This window comes from Oncorhynchus keta, unplaced genomic scaffold (assembly GCF_023373465.1).
Source record: "Oncorhynchus keta strain PuntledgeMale-10-30-2019 unplaced genomic scaffold, Oket_V2 Un_contig_18504_pilon_pilon, whole genome shotgun sequence".
Taxonomy (NCBI): Eukaryota; Metazoa; Chordata; class Actinopteri; order Salmoniformes; family Salmonidae; genus Oncorhynchus; species Oncorhynchus keta.
In genome coordinates this window covers 110,001-131,785 of record NW_026280953.1, presented here as the reverse complement: position 1 = coordinate 131,785, position 21,785 = coordinate 110,001, and the positions used below count along the sequence as shown (strand labels likewise).

The 21,785-nt window shown below is 43.2% G+C and overlaps 1 long non-coding RNA gene and 1 pseudogene across 1 annotated transcript; both read left to right on the top strand.

Annotated features, from left to right (window-relative positions):
- The first annotated feature begins 2,958 nt into the window (after positions 1-2,958).
- LOC127920154 (NLR family CARD domain-containing protein 3-like) overlaps positions 2,959-21,785 on the top strand; it is a 20,360-nt pseudogene continuing 1,533 nt past the window's right edge.
- Positions 16,729-18,906, top strand: LOC127920155 (uncharacterized). The gene is made up of 3 exons (XR_008105267.1): positions 16,729-17,370; positions 17,416-17,632; positions 18,780-18,906. It is a non-coding gene; the product is annotated as an uncharacterized LOC127920155 (long non-coding RNA).

Genomic DNA, 21,785 nt, shown 5'->3' with positions numbered 1-21,785 from the left:
TAAGGGGATAAAGAATATGTACATAAGGATATATGAATGAGTGATGGTACAGGGCAGCATAGGCAAGGCAAGATACAGTAGATGGTATTGAGTACAGTATATACATATGAGATGAGTATGTAAACAAAGTGGCATAGTTAAAGTGGCTAGTGATACATGTATTACATAAGGATGCAGTCGATGATATAGAGTACAGTATATACGTATGCATATGAGATGAATAATGTAGGGTAAGTAACATTATATAAGGTAGCATTGTTTAAAGTGGCTAGTGATATATTTACATAATTCCCCATCAATTCCCATTATTAAAGTGGCTGGAGTTGGGGCAGTGTCAATGTCAGTGTGTTGGCAGCAGCCACTCAATGTTAGTGGTGGCTGTTTAACAGTCTGATGGCCTTGAGATAGAAGCTGTTTTTCAGTCTCTCGGTCCCAGCTTTGATACACATGTACTGACCTCGCCTTCTGGATGTTAGCGGGGTGAACAGGCAGTGGCTTGGGTGGTTGATGTCCTTGATGATCTTTATGGCCTTCCTGTAACATCGGGTGGTGTAGGTGTCCTGGAGGGCAGGTAGTTTGCCCCCGGTGATGCGTTGTGCAGACCTCACTACCCTCTGGAGAGCCTTACGGTTGAGGGCGGAGTAGTTGCCGTACCAGGCGGTGATACAGCCCGCCAGGATGCTCTCGATTGTGCATCTGTAGAAGTTTGTGAGTGCTTTTGGTGACAAGCCAAATTTCTTCAGCCTCCTGAGGTTGAAGAGGCGCTGCTGCGCCTTCTTCACGATGCTGTCTGTGTGAGTGGACCAATTCAGTTTGTCTGTGATGTGTATGCCGAGGAACTTAAAACTTGCTACCCTCTCCACTACTGTTCCATCGATGTGGATAGGGGGTGTTCCCTCTGCTGTTTCCTGAAGTCCACAATCATCTCCTTAGTTTTGTTGACGTTGAGTGTGAGGTTATTTTCCTGACACCACACTCCGAGGGCCCTCACCTCCTCCCTGTAGGCCGTCTCGTCGTTGTTGGTAATCAAGCCTACCACTGATGTGTCGTCCGCAAACTTGATGATTGAGTTGAGGCGTGCGTGGCCACGCAGTCGTGGGTGAACAGGGAGTACAGGAGAGGGCTCAGAACGCACCCTTGTGGGGCCCCAGTGTTGAGGATCAGAGGGGAGGAGATGTTGTTGCCTACCCTCACCACCTGGGGGCGGCCCGTCAGGAAGTCCAGTACCCAGTTGCACAGGGCGGGGTCGAGACCCAGGGTCTCGAGCTTGATGATGAGCTTGGAGGGTACTATGGTGTTGAATGCCGAGCTGTAGTCGATGAACAGCATTCTCACATAGGTATTCCTCTTGTCCAGATGGGTTAGGGCAGTGTGCAGTGTGGTTGAGATTGCATCGTCTGTGGACCTATTTGGGCGGTAAGCAAATTGGAGTGGGTCTAGGGTGACAGGTAGGGTGGAGGTGATATGGTCCTTGACTAGTCTCTCAAAGCACTTCATGATGACGGAAGTGAGTGCTACGGGCGGTAGTCGTTTAGCTCAGTTACCTTAGCTTTCTTGGGAACAGGAACAATGGTGGCCTTCTTGAAGCATGTGGGAACAGCAGACTGGTATAGGGATTGATTGAATATGTCCGTAAACACACCGGCCAGCTGGTCTGCGCATGCTCTGAGGGCGCGGCTGGGGATGCCGTCTGGGCCTGCAGCCTTGCGAGGGTTAACACGTTTAAATGTCTTACTCACCTCGGCTGCAGTGAAGGAGAGACCGCATGTTTTCGTTGCAGGCCGTGTCAGTGGCACTGTATTGTCCTCAAAGCGGGCAAAAAGTTATTTAGTCTGCCTGGGAGCAAGACATCCTGGTCCGTGACTGGGCTGGATTTCTTCTTGTAGTCCGTGATTGACTGTAGACCCTGCCACATGCGTCTTGTGTCTGAGCCGTTGAATTGAGATTCCACTTCGTCTCTGTACTGACACTTAGCTTGTTTGATAGCCTTGCGGCGGGAATAGCTGCACTGTTTGTATTCGGTCATGTTACCAGACACCTTGCCCTGATTAAAAGCAGTGGTTCGCGCTTTCAGTTTCACGCGAATGCTGCCATCAATCCAGGGTTTCTGGTTAGGGAATGTTTTAATCGTTGCTATGGGAACGACATCTTCAACGCACGTTCTAATGAACTCGCACACCAAATCAGTGTATTCGTCAATATTGTTATCTGACGCAATACGAAACATATCCCAGTCCACGTGATGGAAGCAGTCTTGGAATGTGGAGTCAGCTTGGTCAGACCAGCGTTGGACAGACCTCAGCGTGGGAGCCTCTTGTTTTAGTTTCTGTCTGTAGGCAGGGATCAACAAAATGGAGTCGTGGTCAGCTTTTCCGAAAGGGGGCGGGGCAGGGCCTTATATGCGTCGCGGAAGTTAGAGTAACAATGATCCAAGGTTTTACCACCCCTGGTTGCGCAATCGATATGCTGATAAAATTTAGGGAGTCTTGTTTTCAGATTAGCCTTGTTAAATCCCCAGCTACAATGAATGCAGCCTCCGGATAAATGGTTTCCAGTTTGCAAAGAGTTAAATAAAGTTTGTTCAGAGCCATCGATGTGTCTGCTTGGGGGATATATACGGCTGTGATTATAATAGAAGAGAATTCTCTTGGTAGATAATGTGGTCTACATTTGACTGTGAGGAATTCTAAATCAGGTGAACAGAAGGATTTGAGTTCCTGTATGTTTCCTTCATCACACCATGTCTCGTTAGTCATGAGGCATACGCCCCGCCACTCTTCTTACCAGAAAGATGTTTATTTCTGTCGGAGCGACGCGTGGAGAAACCCGTTGGCTGCACCGTGTGAGTTTGTGTGTGTGTGTGTGTGTGTGTGTGTGTGTGTGTGTGTGTGTGTGTGTGTGTGTGTGTGTGTGTGTACTCCTGGATGAGGAGATGTAATCTCATGTTTTGTCCACAGAAACCAACAGGAGAGATCAGAGTCCGAGATTCTCAGTGGTCAGTCTTTCCAGAGTCATCAAACAGACCTGGACTCCATATTCAGTGTATGTGGTCCTGTTATGTACATTTGTTTTTGTTTACCTCAAGAAAAGTTGATCTGTCAATCATTCATTAATGTGTTAATGAGAAAACATTTAGTCTCTTGCTTAACTTATTTACTTAATTTATTCCAGATGCTTGAAGAGAAAATAATGACATTTGTGAAGAACGAGATGAAGATATTCAAGAGGATTCTTAGTCCAGAACTCCCAGAAGGCTTTGAGAGTCAGAAGCAGGAAGTGGTGGATGTTGAAGATGAGAAGCAGGAGAGCAGTGCCAGAGAGGGGGCTCTGAAGATCACACTGCACGTCCTGAGGAAAATGAACCAGAAGGGGCTTGCTGACACACTGGAGAAATGTAAGATCTGTCTGCCTCATGATGAATGATGTTTTATAACATTTAAAAGCTGTAGCTAAAGTACAGCTAAAGTAGCTGTGTAACTCAATGATATTGTAGCAGCCTTAACTAGAGGTCGACCGATTATGATTTTTCAACGCAGATACCGATACCGATTTATTGGACGACCAAAAAAGCAGATACCGATTAATCGGCCAATAAAAAAAAAATAAAATAAAAAATGTGTTTGACAATTACAACTGAATGAACACTTATTTTAACTTAATATAATACATCAATAAAATCAATTTAGCCTGAAATAAATAATGAAACATGTTCAATTTGGTTTAAATAATGCAAAAACAAAGTGTTGGAGAAGAAAGTAAAAGTGCAATATGTGCTATGTAAGAAAGCTAACGTTTAAGGTCCTTGCTCAGAACATGAGAACATATGAAAGCTGGTGGTTCCTTTTAACATGAGTCTTCAATATTCCCAGGTAAGAAGTTTTAGGTTGTAGTTATTATAGGAATTATAGGACTATTTCCCTCTATACCATTTGTATTTCATTAACCTTTAACTATTGGATGTTCTTATAGTCACTTTAGTATTGCCAGTGTAACAGTATAGCTTCCGTCCCTCTCCTCGCTCCTCCCTGGGCTAGAATCAGGAACACAACGACAACAGCCACCCCCCGAAGCAGCGTTTCCCATGCAGAGCAAGGGGAACAACGACTCCAAGGCTCAAAGCGAGTTACGTTTGAAACGCTATTAGCGTGCGCTAACTAGCTAGCCATTTCACTTCTGTTACACCAGCCTCATCTCGGGAGTTGATTGGCTTGAAGTCATAAACAGCGCAATGCTTGATGTTTGTATGCTCAGTCAGATTATATATATTATCTCGCAGGACACGCTAGATAATATCTAGTAATATCATCAACCATGTGTAGTTAAATAGTGATTATGATTGATTGTTTTTTAAGATAAGTTTAATGCTAGCTAGCAACTTATCTTGGCTTACTGCGTATCATGCCGCGTATGAGGGAGTCAACTTGTGGAGGTGCAACGAGAGGCAGGCAGGTCGTTATTGCTTTGGACTAGTTAACCTGGAAGTTGCAAGATTGGATCCTCCGAGCTGACAAGGAAAATCTGTCATTCTGCCCCTGAACGAGGCAGTTAACCCACTGTTCCTAGGCCAGTTAACCCACTGTTCCTAGGCCAGTTAACCCACTGTTCCTAGGGCAGTTAACCCACTGTTCCTAGGCCAGTTAACCCACTGTTCCTAGACCAGTTAACCCACTGTTCCTAGACCAGTTAACCCACTGTTCCTAGACCAGTTAACCCACTGTTCCTAGACCAGTTAACCCACTGTTCCTAGACCAGTTAACCCACTGTTCCTAGACCAGTTAACCCACTGTTCCTGGACCAGTTAATCCACTGTTCCTAGACCAGTTAACCCACTGTTCCTAGACCAGTTAACCCACTGTTCCTAGGCCAGTTAACCCACTGTTCCTAGACCAGTTAACCCACTGTTCCTAGACCAGTTAACCCACTGTTCCTAGGCCAGTTAACCCACTGTTCCTAGGCCAGTTAACCCACTGTTCCTAGACCAGTTAACCCACTGTTCCTAGACCAGTTAACCCACTGTTCCTAGGCCAGTTAACCCACTGTTCCTAGACCAGTTAACCCACTGTTCCTAGACCAGTTAACCCACTGTTCCTAGGCCAGTTAACCCACTGTTCCTAGACCAGTTAACCCACTGTTCCTAGACCAGTTAACCCACTGTTCCTAGGCCAGTTAACCCACTGTTCCTAGACCAGTTAACCCACTGTTCCTAGACCAGTTAACCCACTGTTCCTAGACCAGTTAACCCACTGTTCCTAGACCAGTTAACCCACTGTTCCTAGACCAGTTAACCCACTGTTCCTAGGCCAGTTAACCCACTGTTCCTAGACCAGTTAACCCACTGTTCCTAGGCCAGTTAACCCACTGTTCCTAGACCAGTTAACCCACTGTTCCTAGGCCAGTTAACCCACTGTTCCAAGACCAGTTAACCCACTGTTCCTAGGCCAGTTAACCCCCTGTTCCTAGACCAGTTAACCCACTGTTCCTAGACCAGTTAACCCACTGTTCCTAGACCAGTTAACCCACTGTTCCTAGACCAGTTAACCCACTGTTCCTAGACCAGTTAACCCACTGTTCCTAGACCAGTTAACCCACTGTTCCTAGACCAGTTAACCCACTGTTCTTAGGCCAGTTAACCCACTGTTCCTAGACCAGTTAACCCACTGTTCCTAGGCCAGTTAACCCCTGTTCCTAGACCAGTTAACCCACTGTTCCTAGGCCAGTTAACCCCTGTTCCTAGACCAGTTAACCCACTGTTCCTAGACCAGTTAACCCACTGTTCCTAGACCAGTTAACCCACTGTTCCTAGACCAGTTAAACCGCTGTTCCTAGACCAGTTAACCCACTGTTCCTAGACCAGTTAACCCGCTGTTCCTAGGCCAGTTAACCCGCTGTTCCTAGACCAGTTAACCCGCTGTTCCTAGACCAGTTAACCCGCTGTTCCTAGACCAGTTAACCCACTGTTCCTAGACCAGTTAACCCACTGTTCCTAGACCAGTTAACCCACTGTTCCCAGACCAGTTAACCCACTGTTCCTAGACCAGTTAACCCACTGTTCCTAGACCAGTTAACACACTGTTCCTAGGCCAGTTAACCCACTGTTCCTAGACCAGTTAACCCACTGTTCCTAGGCCAGTTAACCCCCTGTTCCTAGACCAGTTAACCCACTGTTCCTAGGCCAGTTAACCCCTGTTCCTAGACCAGTTAACCCACTGTTCCTAGACCAGTTAACCCACTGTTCCTAGACCAGTTAACCCACTGTTCCTAGACCAGTTAACCCACTGTTCCTAGACCAGTTAACCCACTGTTCCTAGACCAGTTAACCCACTGTTCCTAGGCCAGTTAACCCACTGTTCCTAGACCAGTTAACCCACTGTTCCTAGACCAGTTAACCCACTGTTCCTAGGCCAGTTAACCCACTGTTCCTAGGCCAGTTAACCCACTGTTCCTAGACCAGTTAACCCACTGTTCCTAGACCAGTTAACCCACTGTTCCTAGGCCAGTTAACCCACTGTTCCTAGACCAGTTAACCCACTGTTCCTAGGCCAGTTAACCCACTGTTCCTAGACCAGTTAACCCACTGTTCCTAGACCAGTTAACCCACTGTTCCTAGGCCAGTTAACCCACTGTTCCTAGACCAGTTAACCCACTGTTCCTAGACCAGTTAACCCACTGTTCCTAGACCAGTTAACCCACTGTTCCTAGACCAGTTAACCCACTGTTCCTAGACCAGTTAACCCACTGTTCCTAGACCAGTTAACCCACTGTTCCTAGACCAGTTAACCCACTGTTCCTAGGCCAGTTAACCCACTGTTCCTAGACCAGTTAACCCACTGTTCCTAGGCCAGTTAACCCACTGTTCCTAGGCCAGTTAACCCCCTGTTCCTAGACCAGTTAACCCACTGTTCCTAGACCAGTTAACCCACTGTTCCTAGACCAGTTAACCCACTGTTCCTAGACCAGTTAACCCACTGTTCCTAGACCAGTTAACCCACTGTTCCTAGACCAGTTAACCCACTGTTCCTAGGCCAGTTAACCCACTGTTCCTAGACCAGTTAACCCACTGTTCCTAGACCAGTTAACCCACTGTTCCTAGACCAGTTAACCCACTGTTCCTAGGCCAGTTAACCCCTGTTCCTAGACCAGTTAACCCACTGTTCCTAGGCCAGTTAACCCCTGTTCCTAGACCAGTTAACCCACTGTTCCTAGACCAGTTAACCCACTGTTCCTAGGCCAGTTAACCCCCTGTTCCTAGACCAGTTAACCCACTGTTCCTAGACCAGTTAACCCACTGTTCCTAGACCAGTTAACCCACTGTTCCTAGACCAGTTAACCCACTGTTCCTAGACCAGTTAACCCACTGTTCCTAGACCAGTTAACCCACTGTTCCTAGGCCAGTTAACCCACTGTTCCTAGACCAGTTAACCCACTGTTCCTAGACCAGTTAACCCACTGTTCCTAGACCAGTTAACCCACTGTTCCTAGACCAGTTAACCCACTGTTCCTAGACCAGTTAACCCACTGTTCCTAGACCAGTTAACCCACTGTTCCTAGACCAGTTAACCCACTGTTCCTAGACCAGTTAACCCACTGTTCCTAGGCCAGTTAACCCACTGTTCCTAGACCAGTTAACCCACTGTTCCTAGGCCAGTTAACCCCCTGTTCCTAGACCAGTTAACCCACTGTTCCTAGGCCAGTTAACCCCTGTTCCTAGACCAGTTAACCCACTGTTCCTAGACCAGTTAACCCACTGTTCCTAGACCAGTTAACCCACTGTTCCTAGACCAGTTAACCCACTGTTCCTAGACCAGTTAACCCACTGTTCCTAGGCCAGTTAACCCACTGTTCCTAGACCAGTTAACCCACTGTTCCTAGACCAGTTAACCCACTGTTCCTAGACCAGTTAACCCACTGTTCCTAGACCAGTTAACCCACTGTTCCTAGTCCAGTTAACCCACTGTTCCTAGACCAGTTAACCCACTGTTCCTAGACCAGTTAACCCACTGTTCCTAGACCAGTTAACCCACTGTTCCTAGACCAGTTAACCCACTGTTCCTAGACCAGTTAACCCACTGTTCCTAGACCAGTTAACCCACTGTTCCTAGACCAGTTAACCCACTGTTCCTAGACCAGTTAACCCACTGTTCCTAGGCCAGTTAACCCACTGTTCCTAGACCAGTTAACCCCCTGTTCCTAGGCCAGTTAACCCACTGTTCCTAGACCAGTTAACCCACTGTTCCTAGACCAGTTAACCCACTGTTCCTAGACCAGTTAACCCACTGTTCCTAGGCCAGTTAACCCACTGTTCCTAGACCAGTTAACCCACTGTTCCTAGGCCAGTTAACCCACTGTTCCTAGACCAGTTAACCCACTGTTCCTAGACCAGTTAACCCACTGTTCCTAGACCAGTTAACGATGTTTTATAACATTTAAAAGCTGTAGCTAAAGTACAGCTAAAGTAGTTGTGTAACTCAATGATATTGTAGCAGCCTTAACACAACACCTAGTGACCTCATCAAGAAGCAGCAGGGATGTGTTGTGGTGATTCATTTAGAGAGAGAGAGAAATATTAATAATACCATCAATAATACCAATAATAACATAATAATAACAATAATAATAACACATTTATACAGTCTGGATTATTAAAACATTGATAGTTATTAAAACAGATGTAATATGAATATCCTCTGTGTTATTTCTAGATTCAGATGAGCTTGCTGTGATTTGCCAACGTGAACTCAAATCTAATCTAAAGAAGAAGTTTCAATGTGTATTTGAGGGGATCGCTAAACAAGGAAACCCAACACTTCTCAATAAGATCTACACAGAGCTCTACATCACAGAGGGTGGAACAGGAGAGGTCAATAATGAACATGAGCTGAGACAGATTGAGACAACAACCAGGAAACAAGCAAGACCAGAGACTGCAATCAAATGTAACGACATCTTCAAACCCTTAACTGGACAAGACAAACGTATCAGAACTGTGCTGACAAAGGGAGTCGCTGGCATTGGAAAAACAGTCTCTGTGCAGAAGTTCATTCTGGACTGGGCTGAAGGAAAAGCAAATCAGGATGTCCAATTTGTATTTTCATTCCCTTTTCGGGAGCTAAATTTGATGAAAGGGGACAAACACACTTTCATTGAACTTCTCAATCACTTCTCAATGGAAACCAAACAATCAGGAATCTCCAGCTATGACAAGTACAAAGTTCTGTTCATCTTTGATGGTCTGGATGAGTGCCGACTGCCCCTACACTTCCAGAAGAACAAGATCTGTTGGGACGTCACAGAGTCAACCTCAGTGGATGTTCTGCTGACAAATCTCATCAAGGGAAATCTGCTTCCCTCTGCTCTCCTCTGGATAACTACCCGACCTGCAGCAGCCAATAAGATCCCTTCAGGGTGTGTTGACCAGGTGACCGAGGTACGAGGGTTCAATGACCCACAGAAGGAGGAGTACTTCAGGAAGAGATTCAGTGATGAGGACCTGGCCAGCAGAATCATCTCACACATAAAGACATCAAGGAGCCTCCACATCATGTGCCACATTCCAGTCTTCTGTTGGATTTCTGCAACAGTCCTTGAACACATGCTGAAACATAAGAGAGAAGAGATGCCCAAGACTCTGACTGAGATGTACACACACCTTGTGGTGTTTCATACCAAACAGAAGAATGAAAAGTATCTTGGGAAAGAAGAGACAGGTCCACACTGGAATAAAGAGAGCATTCTGTCACTGGGAAAACTGGCTTTTCAACAGCTTGTGAAGGGCAATCTGATTTTCTATGAAGAAGACCTGAAAGAGGCTGGCATTGATGTCAATGAAGCCTCAGTGTACTCAGGATTGTGCACACAGCTCTTTAAAGAGGAATGTGGGCTGTACCAGGACAAGGTGTACTGCTTCGTTCATCTGAGCATTCAGGAGTTTCTGGCTGCTGTATATGTGTTCCTCTCATTCATCAACAACAATGAGAATCTAATGGACAAACTGCAAACAAACAACAAGCCTGAAGTTACTTTACTGTCTACAGGAGTGCTGTGGATAAAGCCTTACAAAGTGAGACGGGAAACCTGGACCTTTTCCTCCGCTTCCTTCTGGGCCTCTCACTGGAGTCCAATCAGAAGCACTTACGAGGTCTACTGACAAAGACAAGAAGCAGCTCACAGAGCCATGAAGAAACAGTCAAGTACATCAAGAAGAAGATCGGGGAGGATCTCTCTCCAGAGAGGAGCATCAATCTGTTCCACTGTCTGAATGAACTGAATGACCATTCTCTAGTGGAGGAGATCCAAAGATACCTGAGATCAGGAAGTCTCTCAAAACCCTTCCTGTCACCTGCACAGTGGTCAGCTCTGGTCTTTGTGTTGCTGACTTCAGAAAAGGAGCTGGATGTGTTTGACCTGAAGAAATACTCCAGATCAGAGGAAGGTCTTCTGAGGCTGCTGCCAGTGGTCAAAGCCTCCAGAGCTGTTCTGTGAGTAAATAAAATGACATATCAGAACTAATCATCAGGAAGAAATATTCAGTTTAGAGAAAAATATGTATTATAATATGTGTATAATATATTATTTTGAAAAACATATTGAATAAATTCATTGATTTTCACATTAGTATAACAATATGACCATACAATTCTAGGAAACGGAAGATGAATCTATATGTTCTTTGAGAGAATAAACCAAATGCATCTGCCATTGTCCTTCTACACTACTGGTGTTAAATTAACAGTGTGTTTGTGAAGTCATGATGATCTCTTTGTCAGGCTGTCAGGCTGTGGAGTCACAGAGGAAGGCTGTGCTTCTCTGGTCTCAGCTCTGAGGTCAAACCCCTCACACCTGAGAGAGCTGGACCTGAGCTACAATCACCCAGGAGACTCAGGAGTCAGACTGCTCTCTGCTGGACTGGAGGATCCACACTGCAGACTGGAGAAACTCAAGTATGTAGAGGGTTTATGTCAATGTTCATATCAGACATGTTTGACTTATCAGGATAGTTAAGACAAACATTCTGAACACCACTTGGACAAAGTTATATACTGTTGTGTGTTCAGTGTGTGTCCTTTCACACAAGGGACACACTGGCAAGACACACTCACTGAACACACACAGGACACACACACACACACACACACACACACACACTGAACACACATAGGACACAAACACACACACACTGGACACACATAGGACACCAACAGGACACACACACACACACACACACACACACACACACACACACACACACACACACACACACGGGACACAATATGTTGCTCATTACACAGCAATAATCGTTTCACCACAGGGGTGTTGTGGTTAACTAACTAAATATTCTGTTAATTTCACATATCAATCACAATTAAAGGTTCATTTTCCTTCTACATGTACTTTTTCATGTACATTCTACTTGTGAAATTAACAGTGTGTTTGTTAAGTCATGATGATCTCTTTGTCAGGCTGTCAGGCTGTGGAGTCACAGAGGAAGGCTGTGCTTCTCTGGTCTCAGCTCTGGAGTCAAACCCCTCACACCTGAGAGAGCTGGATCTGAGTAACAATGACCTGAAGGATTCAGGAGTGAAGCTGCTCTCTGCTGGACTGGGGAATCCCCACTGTAAACTGGAGACTCTGAGGTCAGTATTCCTGTAGTTGGTCAACAAGTGATAACTGTTCACCAGATCCACATGTGTTTACCAGACACACATAGTCCACACCATATGTGTTTGGAGAGTGAATATTACAGTTTTAAATGTGGTGCTTTGCTCCAGCATTTTGGATTTGAGATGGAATGTTTCGTATTAGGAGACAGTACAGAATGTCACCTTTTTCCACCAGGATCTCAGTAATCACTGCCTCGTTGCCAGCGTCCATTATGGGGTCCGCGGTCAAACGATCACCACTAATCACTGTTAAACGCTCCCTAAAACACTTCAGCGAGCAGGCCTTTCTAATTGACCTGACCCGGGTATCCTGGAAAGATATTGACCTCATCCCGTCAGTAGACAATGCCTGGTTGTGATACAGACGACACTGTATCACAACCAGCCGTGATTGAGAGATTCTCCCAATCACGGCATAGGGCGGCATCCTAGGGCGGCGCACAATTGGCCCAGTGTCGCCAGAGTTTGGCCGGTCATGGTAAATAAGAATTAGTTCTTAACTGACTTGCCGAGTTAATAAAGGTAAAATATATATACTTTTAAATAAAAATCTAAAATAAGCATTCCCCTTTCAAAAAATATAGAACTAAGAAGAGATGTAGCCCTTGGTTCACTCCAGACTTGACTGCCCTTTTCCAGCAGAAACATATCCTGTGGCGTACTGCACTAGCATCGAATAGTCCCCGCGATATGCAACTTTTCAGGGAAGTCAAGAACCAACATACCCAGTCAGTTAGCAAAGCAAAGGCTAGCTTTTTCAAAGAGAAATTTTCATCCCTGCAGTACTAATTCCAAAAAGTTTTGGGACACTGTAAAGTCCATGGAGAATAAGAGCACCTCTTCCCAGCTGCCCACTGCACTGAGACTAGGAAACACTGTCACCACCAATAATTCCACGATAATTGACAATTTCAAGAAGCATTTCTCTACGGCTGGCCATGCTTTCCACCTGGCGACCCCAAACCCAGCCAAAAGCTCTGCACCCCCCCCAAAATCAACTGGTCTAGACAATCTGGACCCTCTCTTCGTAAAAGTATTCGCTGCCATTGTTGCAACCCCTATTACTAGTCTGTTCGACCTCTTTCGTATCGTCTGAGATCCCTAGAGATTGGAAAGAGGCAGTGGTCATCCCCCTCTTCAAATGGGGAGACACTCTAGACCCAAACTGTTGCAGACCTATATCCATCCTGCCCTGCCTTTCTAAAGTCTTTGAAATCCAAGTGAACAAACAGATCACCGACCATTTCGAATCCCACCATACTTTCTCTGTTATGCAATCTGGTTTCCGAGCTGGTCACGGCTGCACCTCAGCCATGCTCAAGGTCACAAATGATATCATAACTTCCATCGATAATAGACAGTACTATGCAGCTGTCTTCATCAACCTGGCCAAGACTTTCGACTCTGTCAATCACCATATTCTTATTGGAAGACTCAACAGCCTTGGTTTCTCAAATGACTGCCTCGCCTGGTTCACCAACTACTTCTCAGACAGAGTTCAGTGTGTCAAATCGGAGGGCCTGTTGTCCAGACCTCTGGCAGTCTCTATGGGGGATCCACAGGGTTCAATTCTCGGGACGATTATTTTCTCTGTATATGTCAATGATGTCTCTCTTGCTGCGGGTGATTATTTGATCCACCTCTACGCAGATGACACCATTCTGTTTACATCTGGCCCTTATTTGGGCGCTGTGTTAACAAGACCCCAAACGAGCTTCAATGCCATACAACACTCCTTCTGTGGCCTCCATCTCCTCTTAAATGCTAGTTAAACGAAATGCATGCTCTTCAACCAATCACTGCCCGCACCCGCCCGCCCAACTAGCATCACCACCCTGGACAGTTCTGACTTAGAATATGTGGATAACTATAAATACCTAGGTGTCTGGCTAGCCTGTTACTCCTACCCACTACTTTTTTGAACATTCTGTTAAAAATCGTGCAACATTTCAGCGCCCTGCTACTCATGCCAGGAATATAGTATATGCATATGATTAGTATGTGTGGATAGAAAACACTCAGACGTTTATAAAACTGGTTAAATCACGGCTGTGGCTATAACATAACGTGCGTTTCATCGGAAAGCGCAGGAAAATCTGGTCACTGAAAATGGAAAAATATATCCCTGCGCGACTTGAACCCATTGATAAAGGTGAACCACATTTAATGGGGCCGAGGTTGCAATACCTACAGCTTCCACACGGTGTCTAGAGTCTTGTCATTTGCCTACGATTTGTTTCTTGGTCAAACACATGCAAGGCAGCGCAGTTCTTCAGGTCTAGGACCGGATATTTTGGTTGAGTTTCTAGCCGGACATTTTTCCAGACGGACAACTATAGAATATACTTCGTCTTGTGATTAATTTGATCGCTTATTAACGTTTACTAATACCTAAAGTTGCATTACAAAAGTATTTCGAAGTGTTTTGTGAAAGTTTATCGTCGACTTTTTGAATTTAAAAAAATGACGTTACGTTATGAAACGCTGTTTTTTTTCGTTGATCACACAGTCTTCATAGAACGATATCTAGGCTATATATGGACCGATTTACTCGAAAAAAAGACCCAATAGTGATTATGGGACATCTAGGAGTGCCAACAAAGAAGATGGTCAAAGGTAATGAATGTTTTATATTTCATTTGTGCGGTTTGTGTAGCGCCGAATATGCTAATTATTTTGTTTACGTCCCCTGCGGGTCTTTTGTGGTGTTACATGCTATCAGATAATAGCTTCTCATGCTTTCGCCGAAAAGCATTTTAAAAATCTGACTTGTTGCCTGGATTCACAACGAGTGTAGCTTTAATTCATTACCCTGCATGTGTATTTTAATGAACGTTTGAGTTTTAACTAATACTATTAGCATTTAGCGTAGCGCATTTGCATTTCCAGAGCTCTAGATGGGACGCAAGCGTCTCAAGTAGGAGCAAGAGGCTAGACTGTAAACTCTCCTTCCAGACACAATATTAAACATCTTTGAACCAAAATTAAGTCTAGAATCAGCTTCCTATTTCGCAACAAAGCCTCCTTCACTCATGCTGCCAAACATACCCTCGTAAAACGGACTATCTTACCGATCCTTGACTTGGGCGATGTCATTTACCAAATAGCCTCCAACACTCTACTCAGCAAATTGGATGCAGTCTTTCACAGTGCCATCCGTTTTGTCACCAAAGCCCCATATACTACCCACCATTGCGACCTGTATGCTCTCGTTGGCTTGTACTCGCTACATATTCGTTGCCAAACCCACTGGCTCCAGGTCATCTATACGTCTTTGCTAGGTAAAGCCACGCCTTATCTCAGCTCACTGTCACTGGTCACCATAGCAGCACCCACCAGTAGCACGCGCTCCAGCAGGTATATTTCACTGGTCATCCCCAAAGCCAACACCTCCTTTGGCTTCCTTTCCTTCCAGTTATCTGCTGCCAATGACTGGAATGAATTGCTAAAATCGCTGAAGTTGGAGACTTATTATGTCCCTCATTAACTTTCAGCATCAGCTTACCGATCGCTGCAGCTGTACACAGCCCATCTGTAAATAGCCCATCCAACCAACTACCAACCTCATCCCCAGATTTGTTTTTGTTTTTCTGCTCTTTTGCACACCAATATTTCTACTTGCACATCCTCTTCTGCACAACTAAAAATCCAGTGTTAATTGCTACATTGAAATAACTTTTATTCCATGTCTAACTCTGTGTTGTTGTTTACTCCATGTGTAACTCTGTGTTGTTGTTTACTCCATGTGTAACTCTGTGTTGTTGTTTACTCCATGTGTAACTCTGTGTTGTTGTTTATTCCATGTGTAACTCTGTGTTGTTGTTTATTCCATGTGTAACTCTGTGTTGTTGTTTATTCCATGTGTAACTCTGTGTTGTTGTTTACTCCATGTGTAACTCTGTGTTGTTGTTTATTCCATGTGTAACTCTGTGTTGTTGTTTATTCCATGTAACTCTGTGTTGTTGTTTACTCTGTGTTGTTGTTTACTCCATGTGTAACTCTGTGTTGTTGTTTACTCCATGTGTAACTCTGTGTTGTTGTTTACTCCATGTGTAACTCTGTGTTGTTGTTTATTCCATGTGTAACTCTGTGTTGTTGTTTACTCCATGTGTAACTCTGTGTTGTTGTTTATTGTGTAACTCTGTGTTGTTGTTTATGTGTAACTCTGTGTTGTTGTTTACTCCTGTGTTGTTGTTTATGTGTAACTCTGTGTTGTTGTTTCTGTGTTGTTGTTTACTCCATGTGTAACTCTGTGTTGTTGTTTATTCCATGTGTAACTCTGTGTTTTGTTTACTCCATGTGTAACTCTGTGTTGTTGTTTATTCCATGTGTAACTCTGTGTTGTTGTTTAGTGTAACTCTGTTCTCAACTGCTTTGCTTTGTCTTGGCCAGGTTGCAGTTGTAAATGAGAACTTGTTCTCAACTGGCCTACCTGGTTAAATAAAGGTGTTCTCAACTGGCCTACCTGGTTAAATAAAGGTGTTCTCAAAACAATAAAGGTGAAACAAAAAACTCTGGTTTTCATACTTATATATTTGACCGTGTTGTTTAGAAATGAAAGCACTCTATGTATGTAGTGGTCCCATTTGAAAAAGTCAAAATTATTTGGACAAAATCATTTACTCAATTTTTTATGGTATTTGGTCCCATGTTTCATGCCTGCAGTGATTACATCAAGCTTGTAATTCTACTAACTTGTTGAATTCACTTGCAGTTTGTTTTGGTTGTGTTTTGGGTGGGATTATGAACAATCCTGAATGAATCTTGAATAATGGCGAATTACAAAGTTATAGAGGCACAAAGGTCAGAAAATAATGCTAACCTCTCCTGTTATTGGTAATGGTGAGAGGTTAGCATGTTTTGTTGTAGTCTCTGTTATTGGTAATGGTGAGAGGTTAGCATGTTTTGTTGTAGCCTCTGTTATTGGTAATGGTGAGAGGTTAGTATGTTTTGTTGTAGTCCTCTGTTATTGGTAATGGTGAGAGGTTAGTATGTTTTGTTGTAGCCTCTGTTATTGGTAATGGTGAGAGGTTTTTGTTGTAGTATGTTTTTTGTTGTAGTCTCTGTTATTGGTAATGGTGAGAGGTTAGCATGTTTTGTTGTAGTCTCTGTTATTGGTAATGGTGAGAGGTTAGTATGTTTTGTTGTAGTCTCTGTTATTGGTAATGGTGAGAGGTTAGTATGTTTTGTTGTAGTCTCTGTTATTGGTAATGGTGAGAGGTTAGTATGTTTTGTTGTAGTCTCTGTTATTGGTAATGGTGAGAGGTTAGCATGTTTTGTTGTAGCCTCTGTTATTGGTAATGGTGAGAGGTTAGTATGTTTTGTTGTAGCCTCTGTTATTGGTAATGGTGAGAGGTTAGTATGTTTTGTTGTAGTCTCTGTTATTGGTAATGGTGAGAGGTTAGTATGTTTTGTTGTAGCCTCTGTTATTGGTAATGGTGAGAGGTTAGTATGTTTTGTTGTAGTCTCTGTTATTGGTAATGGTGAGAGGTTAGCATGTTTTGTTGTAGTCTCTGTTATTGGTAATGGTGAGAGGTTAGTATGTTTTGTTGTAGCCTCTGTTATTGGTAATGGTGAGAGGTTAGTATGTTTTGTTGTAGCCTCTGTTATTGGTAATGGTGAGAGGTTAGTATGTTTTGTTGTAGTCTCTGTTATTGGTAATGGTGAGAGGTTAGCATGTTTTGTTGTAGTCTGTTATTGGTAATGGTGAGAGGTTAGCATGTTTTATTGTAGCCTCTGTTATTGGTAATGGTGAGAGGTTAGTATGTTTTGTTGTAGTCTGTTATTGGTAATGGTGAGAGGTTAGCATGTTTTATTGTAGCCTCTGTTATTGGTAATGGTGAGAGGTTAGTATGTTTTGTTGTAGTCTGTTATTGGTAATGGTGAGAGGTTAGCATGTTTTGTTGTAGTCTGTTATTGGTAATGGTGAGAGGTTAGCATGTTTTGTTGTAGTCTGTTATTGGTAATGGTGAGAGGTTAGCATGTTTTGTTGTAGTCTCTGTTATTGGTAATGGTGAGAGGTTAGCATGTTTTGTTGTAGTCTCTGTTATTGGTAATGGTGAGAGGTTAGCATGTTTTGTTGTAACCTCTGTTATTGGTAATGGTGAGAGGTTAGCATGTTTTGTTGTATCCTCTGTTATTGGTAATGGTGAGAGGTTAGCATGTTTTGTTGTAGTCTCTGTTATTGGTAATGGTGAGAGGTTAGCATGTTTTGTTGTAGTCTGTTATTGGTAATGGTGAGTGGTTAGCATGTTTTGTTGTATCCTCTGTTATTGGTAATGGTGAGAGGTTAGCATGTTTTGTTGTATCCTCTGTTATTGGTAATGGTGAGAGGTTAGCATGTTTTGTTGTATTCTCTGTTATTGGTAATGGTGAGAGGTTAGCATGTTTTGTTGTAGTCCTCTGTTATTGGTAATGGTGAGAGGTTAGCATGTTTTGTTGTAGTCTCTGTTATTGGTAATGGTGAGAGGTTAGCATGTTTTGTTGTAGCCTCTGTTATTGGTAATGGTGAGAGGTTAGCATGTTTTGTTGTAGTCTCTGTTATTGGTAATGGTGAGAGGTTAGCATGTTTTTGTTGTAGCCTCTGTTATTAGTAATGGTGAGAGATTAGCATGTTTTGTTGTAGTCTCTGTTATTTGTAATGGTGAGAGGTTAGCATGTTTTGTTGTAGCCTCTGTTATTGGTAATGGTGAGAGGTTAGCATGTTTTGTTGTAGTCTGTTATTGGTAATGGTGAGAGGTTAGCATGTTTTGTTGTAGCCTCTGTTATTGGTAATGGTGAGAGGTTAGCATGTTTTGTTGTAGCCTCTGTTATTGGTAATGGTGAGAGGTTAGCATGTTTTGTTGTAGCCTCTGTTATTGGTAATGGTGAGAGGTTAGCATGTTTTGTTGTAGCCTCTGTTATTGGTAATGGTGAGAGGTTAGCATGTTTTGTTGTAGCCTCTGTTATTGGTAATGGTGAGAGAGGTTAGCATGTTTTGTTGTAGTCTGTTATTGGTAATGGTGAGAGGTTAGCATGTTTTGTTGTATCCTCTGTTATTGGTAATGGTGAGAGGTTAGCATGTTTTGTTGGTGAGAGGTTAGCATGTTTTGTTGATCCTCTGTGTATTGGTAATGGTGAGAGGTTAGCATGTTTTGTTGTATCCTCTGTTATTGGTAATGGTGAGAGGTTAGCATGTTTTGTTGTAGTCTGTTATTGGTAATGGTGAGAGGTTAGCATGTTTTGTTGTAGCCTCTGTTATTGGTAATGGTGAGAGGTTAGCATGTTTTGTTGTAGCCTCTGTTATTGGTAATGGTGAGAGGTTAGCATGTTTTGTTGTAGCTCTGTTATTGGTAATGGTGAGAGGTTAGCATGTTTTGTTGTAGTCTCTGTTATTGGTAATGGTGAGAGGTTAGCATGTTTTGTTGTAGCTCTGTTATTGGTAATGGTGAGAGGTTAGCATGTTTTGTTGTAGGTAAATGTTATTGGTAATGGTGAGAGGTTAGCATGTTTTGTTGTAGTCTGTTATTGGTAATGGTGAGAGGTTAGCATGTTTTGTTGTAGTCTCTGTTATTGGTAATGGTGAGAGGTTAGCATGTTTTGTTGTAGTCTCTGTTATTGGTAATGGTGAGAGGTTAGGTATGTTTTGTTTTGTTGTAGTCTCTGTTATTGGTAATGGTGAGAGGTTAGCATGTTTTGTTGTAGCTCTGTTATTGGTAATGGTGAGAGGTTAGCATGTTTTGTTGTAGTCTCTGTTAAATAGATTAGCATGTTTTGTTGTACCTCTATACTCAATACAATCTTTCATGATTTTTCTGAATCAAGGCATCACTGTCTAAATTATTATGGTTTAGACTGTTATCTACTCTCTTAACAGAAAAGTACTCTCATCATCCAAATAATTATTGGGAAAACTGTAACCAAAAACACAACCAAAACACACTGCAAATGCTGAACACTGACTTGTATAACAATCCTAAATTTCTGTAGAAAATCTGATATGGTGTGGACTGTATACTCAATGTAATTTCTGACTCTTTAAATGGTGGGACTGTACTAATACTTAAGACTCTTCAAATAGATATGGTGTGGACTGATACTCAATACAATCTAAATCACCTCATGTCTTAAATAGATGTGACATTATAACTGATTCACCTTATGAAACATTTGAATCTGAAATCAAAAGATGGTGGGACTGTATACTCATACAATCTAAATCTGATACCTCACTGTCTAAATAGATATGGTGTGGACTGTATACTCAATACAATCTAAATCTGATACCTCACTGTCTAAATAGATATGGTGTGGACTGTATACTCAATACAATCTAAATCTGATACCTCACTGTCTAAATAGATATGGTGTGGACTGTATACTCAATACAATCTAAATCTGATACCTCACTGTCTAAATAGATATGGTGTGGACTGTATACTCAATACAATCTAAATCTGATACCTCACTGTCTAAATAGATATGGTGTGGACTGTATACTCAATACAATCTAAATCTGATACCTCACTGTCTAAATAGATATGGTGTGGACTGTATACTCAATACAATCTAAATCTGATACCTCACTGTCTAAATAGATATGGTGTGGACTGTATACTCAATACAATCTAAATCTGATACCTCACTGTCTAAATAGATATGGTGTGGACTGTATACTCAATACAATCTAAATCTGATACCTCACTGTCTAAATAGATATGGTGTGGACTGTATACTCAATACAATCTAAATCTGATACCTCACTGTCTGTCTTCTGACTGATACTGATTTTAAACTGGTCTGGTCAGTCTACTATAATATTTGTACTATACATGTTTCTATCTGCAGGCAATACTTTGATCATTTGTCATTTTTTATGATGATACACTATTTTACGAATAGATATGGAAGGTTTCAGGACACTGATATATCTGAATATGTTGACAAAATAGACTGCAACTATTTTCACCACCAAAGAATATCAGTGTGATTTTAATATGATTTGACTCTTTGCAGGCTGTCAGGCTGTCTAGTCACAGAGGAAGGCTGTGCTTCTCTGGTCTCAGCTCTGAGGTCAAACCCCTCACACCTGAGAGAGCTGGACCTGAGCTACAATCACCCAGGAGACTCAGGAGTCAGACTGCTCTCTGCTGGACTGGAGGATCCACACTGCAGACTGGAGAAACTCAAGTATGTAGAGGGTTTATGTCAATGTTCATATCAGACATGTTGGACTTATCAGGCTGGTTAAGACAAACATTCTGACCACCACTTGGACAAAGTTATATGCTGACCGTGTGTGTGTCTCCTGTGTGTGTGTGTGCCTCCTGTGTGTGTGTGTGTCTCCAGTGTGTTTGTGTGTGTCTCCAGTGTGTTTGTTTGTGTCTCCTGTGTGTTTGTGTGTGTCTCCAGTGCTTGTTTGTGTGTGTGTTTGTATGTATGTGTGTGTGTGCCTCCAGTGTGTGTGTTTGTGTGTGTGTGTGTCACCAGTGTGTGTTTGTGTGTGTGTGTGTGTGTGTCTCCAGGTGTGTGTCACTGTACACTGGACAAACACACACACAATACACACTACAGTGTGTGTGTGTGTGTGTGTGTGTGTGTGTTACACAAACAAGCACTGTGACACACACACACAATGTGTGTGTGTACACTGGACTGTGTGTTTGTGTGTGTGACTGTACACACACACACACACACACACACACACACACACACACACACACACACACACACACACACACACACACACACACACACACACACAAACAAGCACTGGACACACACAACAAGGACAAACACACACGCTGGACTCACACACACACACACACACACACACACACACACACACACACACACACACACACACACACACACACACACACACACACACACACACACACCAACAAGCACTGGACACACACACACACTGGACACACACACACACACACAGACAAACTGGACACACACACAGGACACACACACACACACACAGACAAACTGGACACACACACACAGCACACACACACAGTACACACACAAAAACACACACACACACATATACAAGCACTGGACACACACACTGGACGCACACACACTGGACACACACACACAGACACACACAGACACACACACACACACACACACACACAC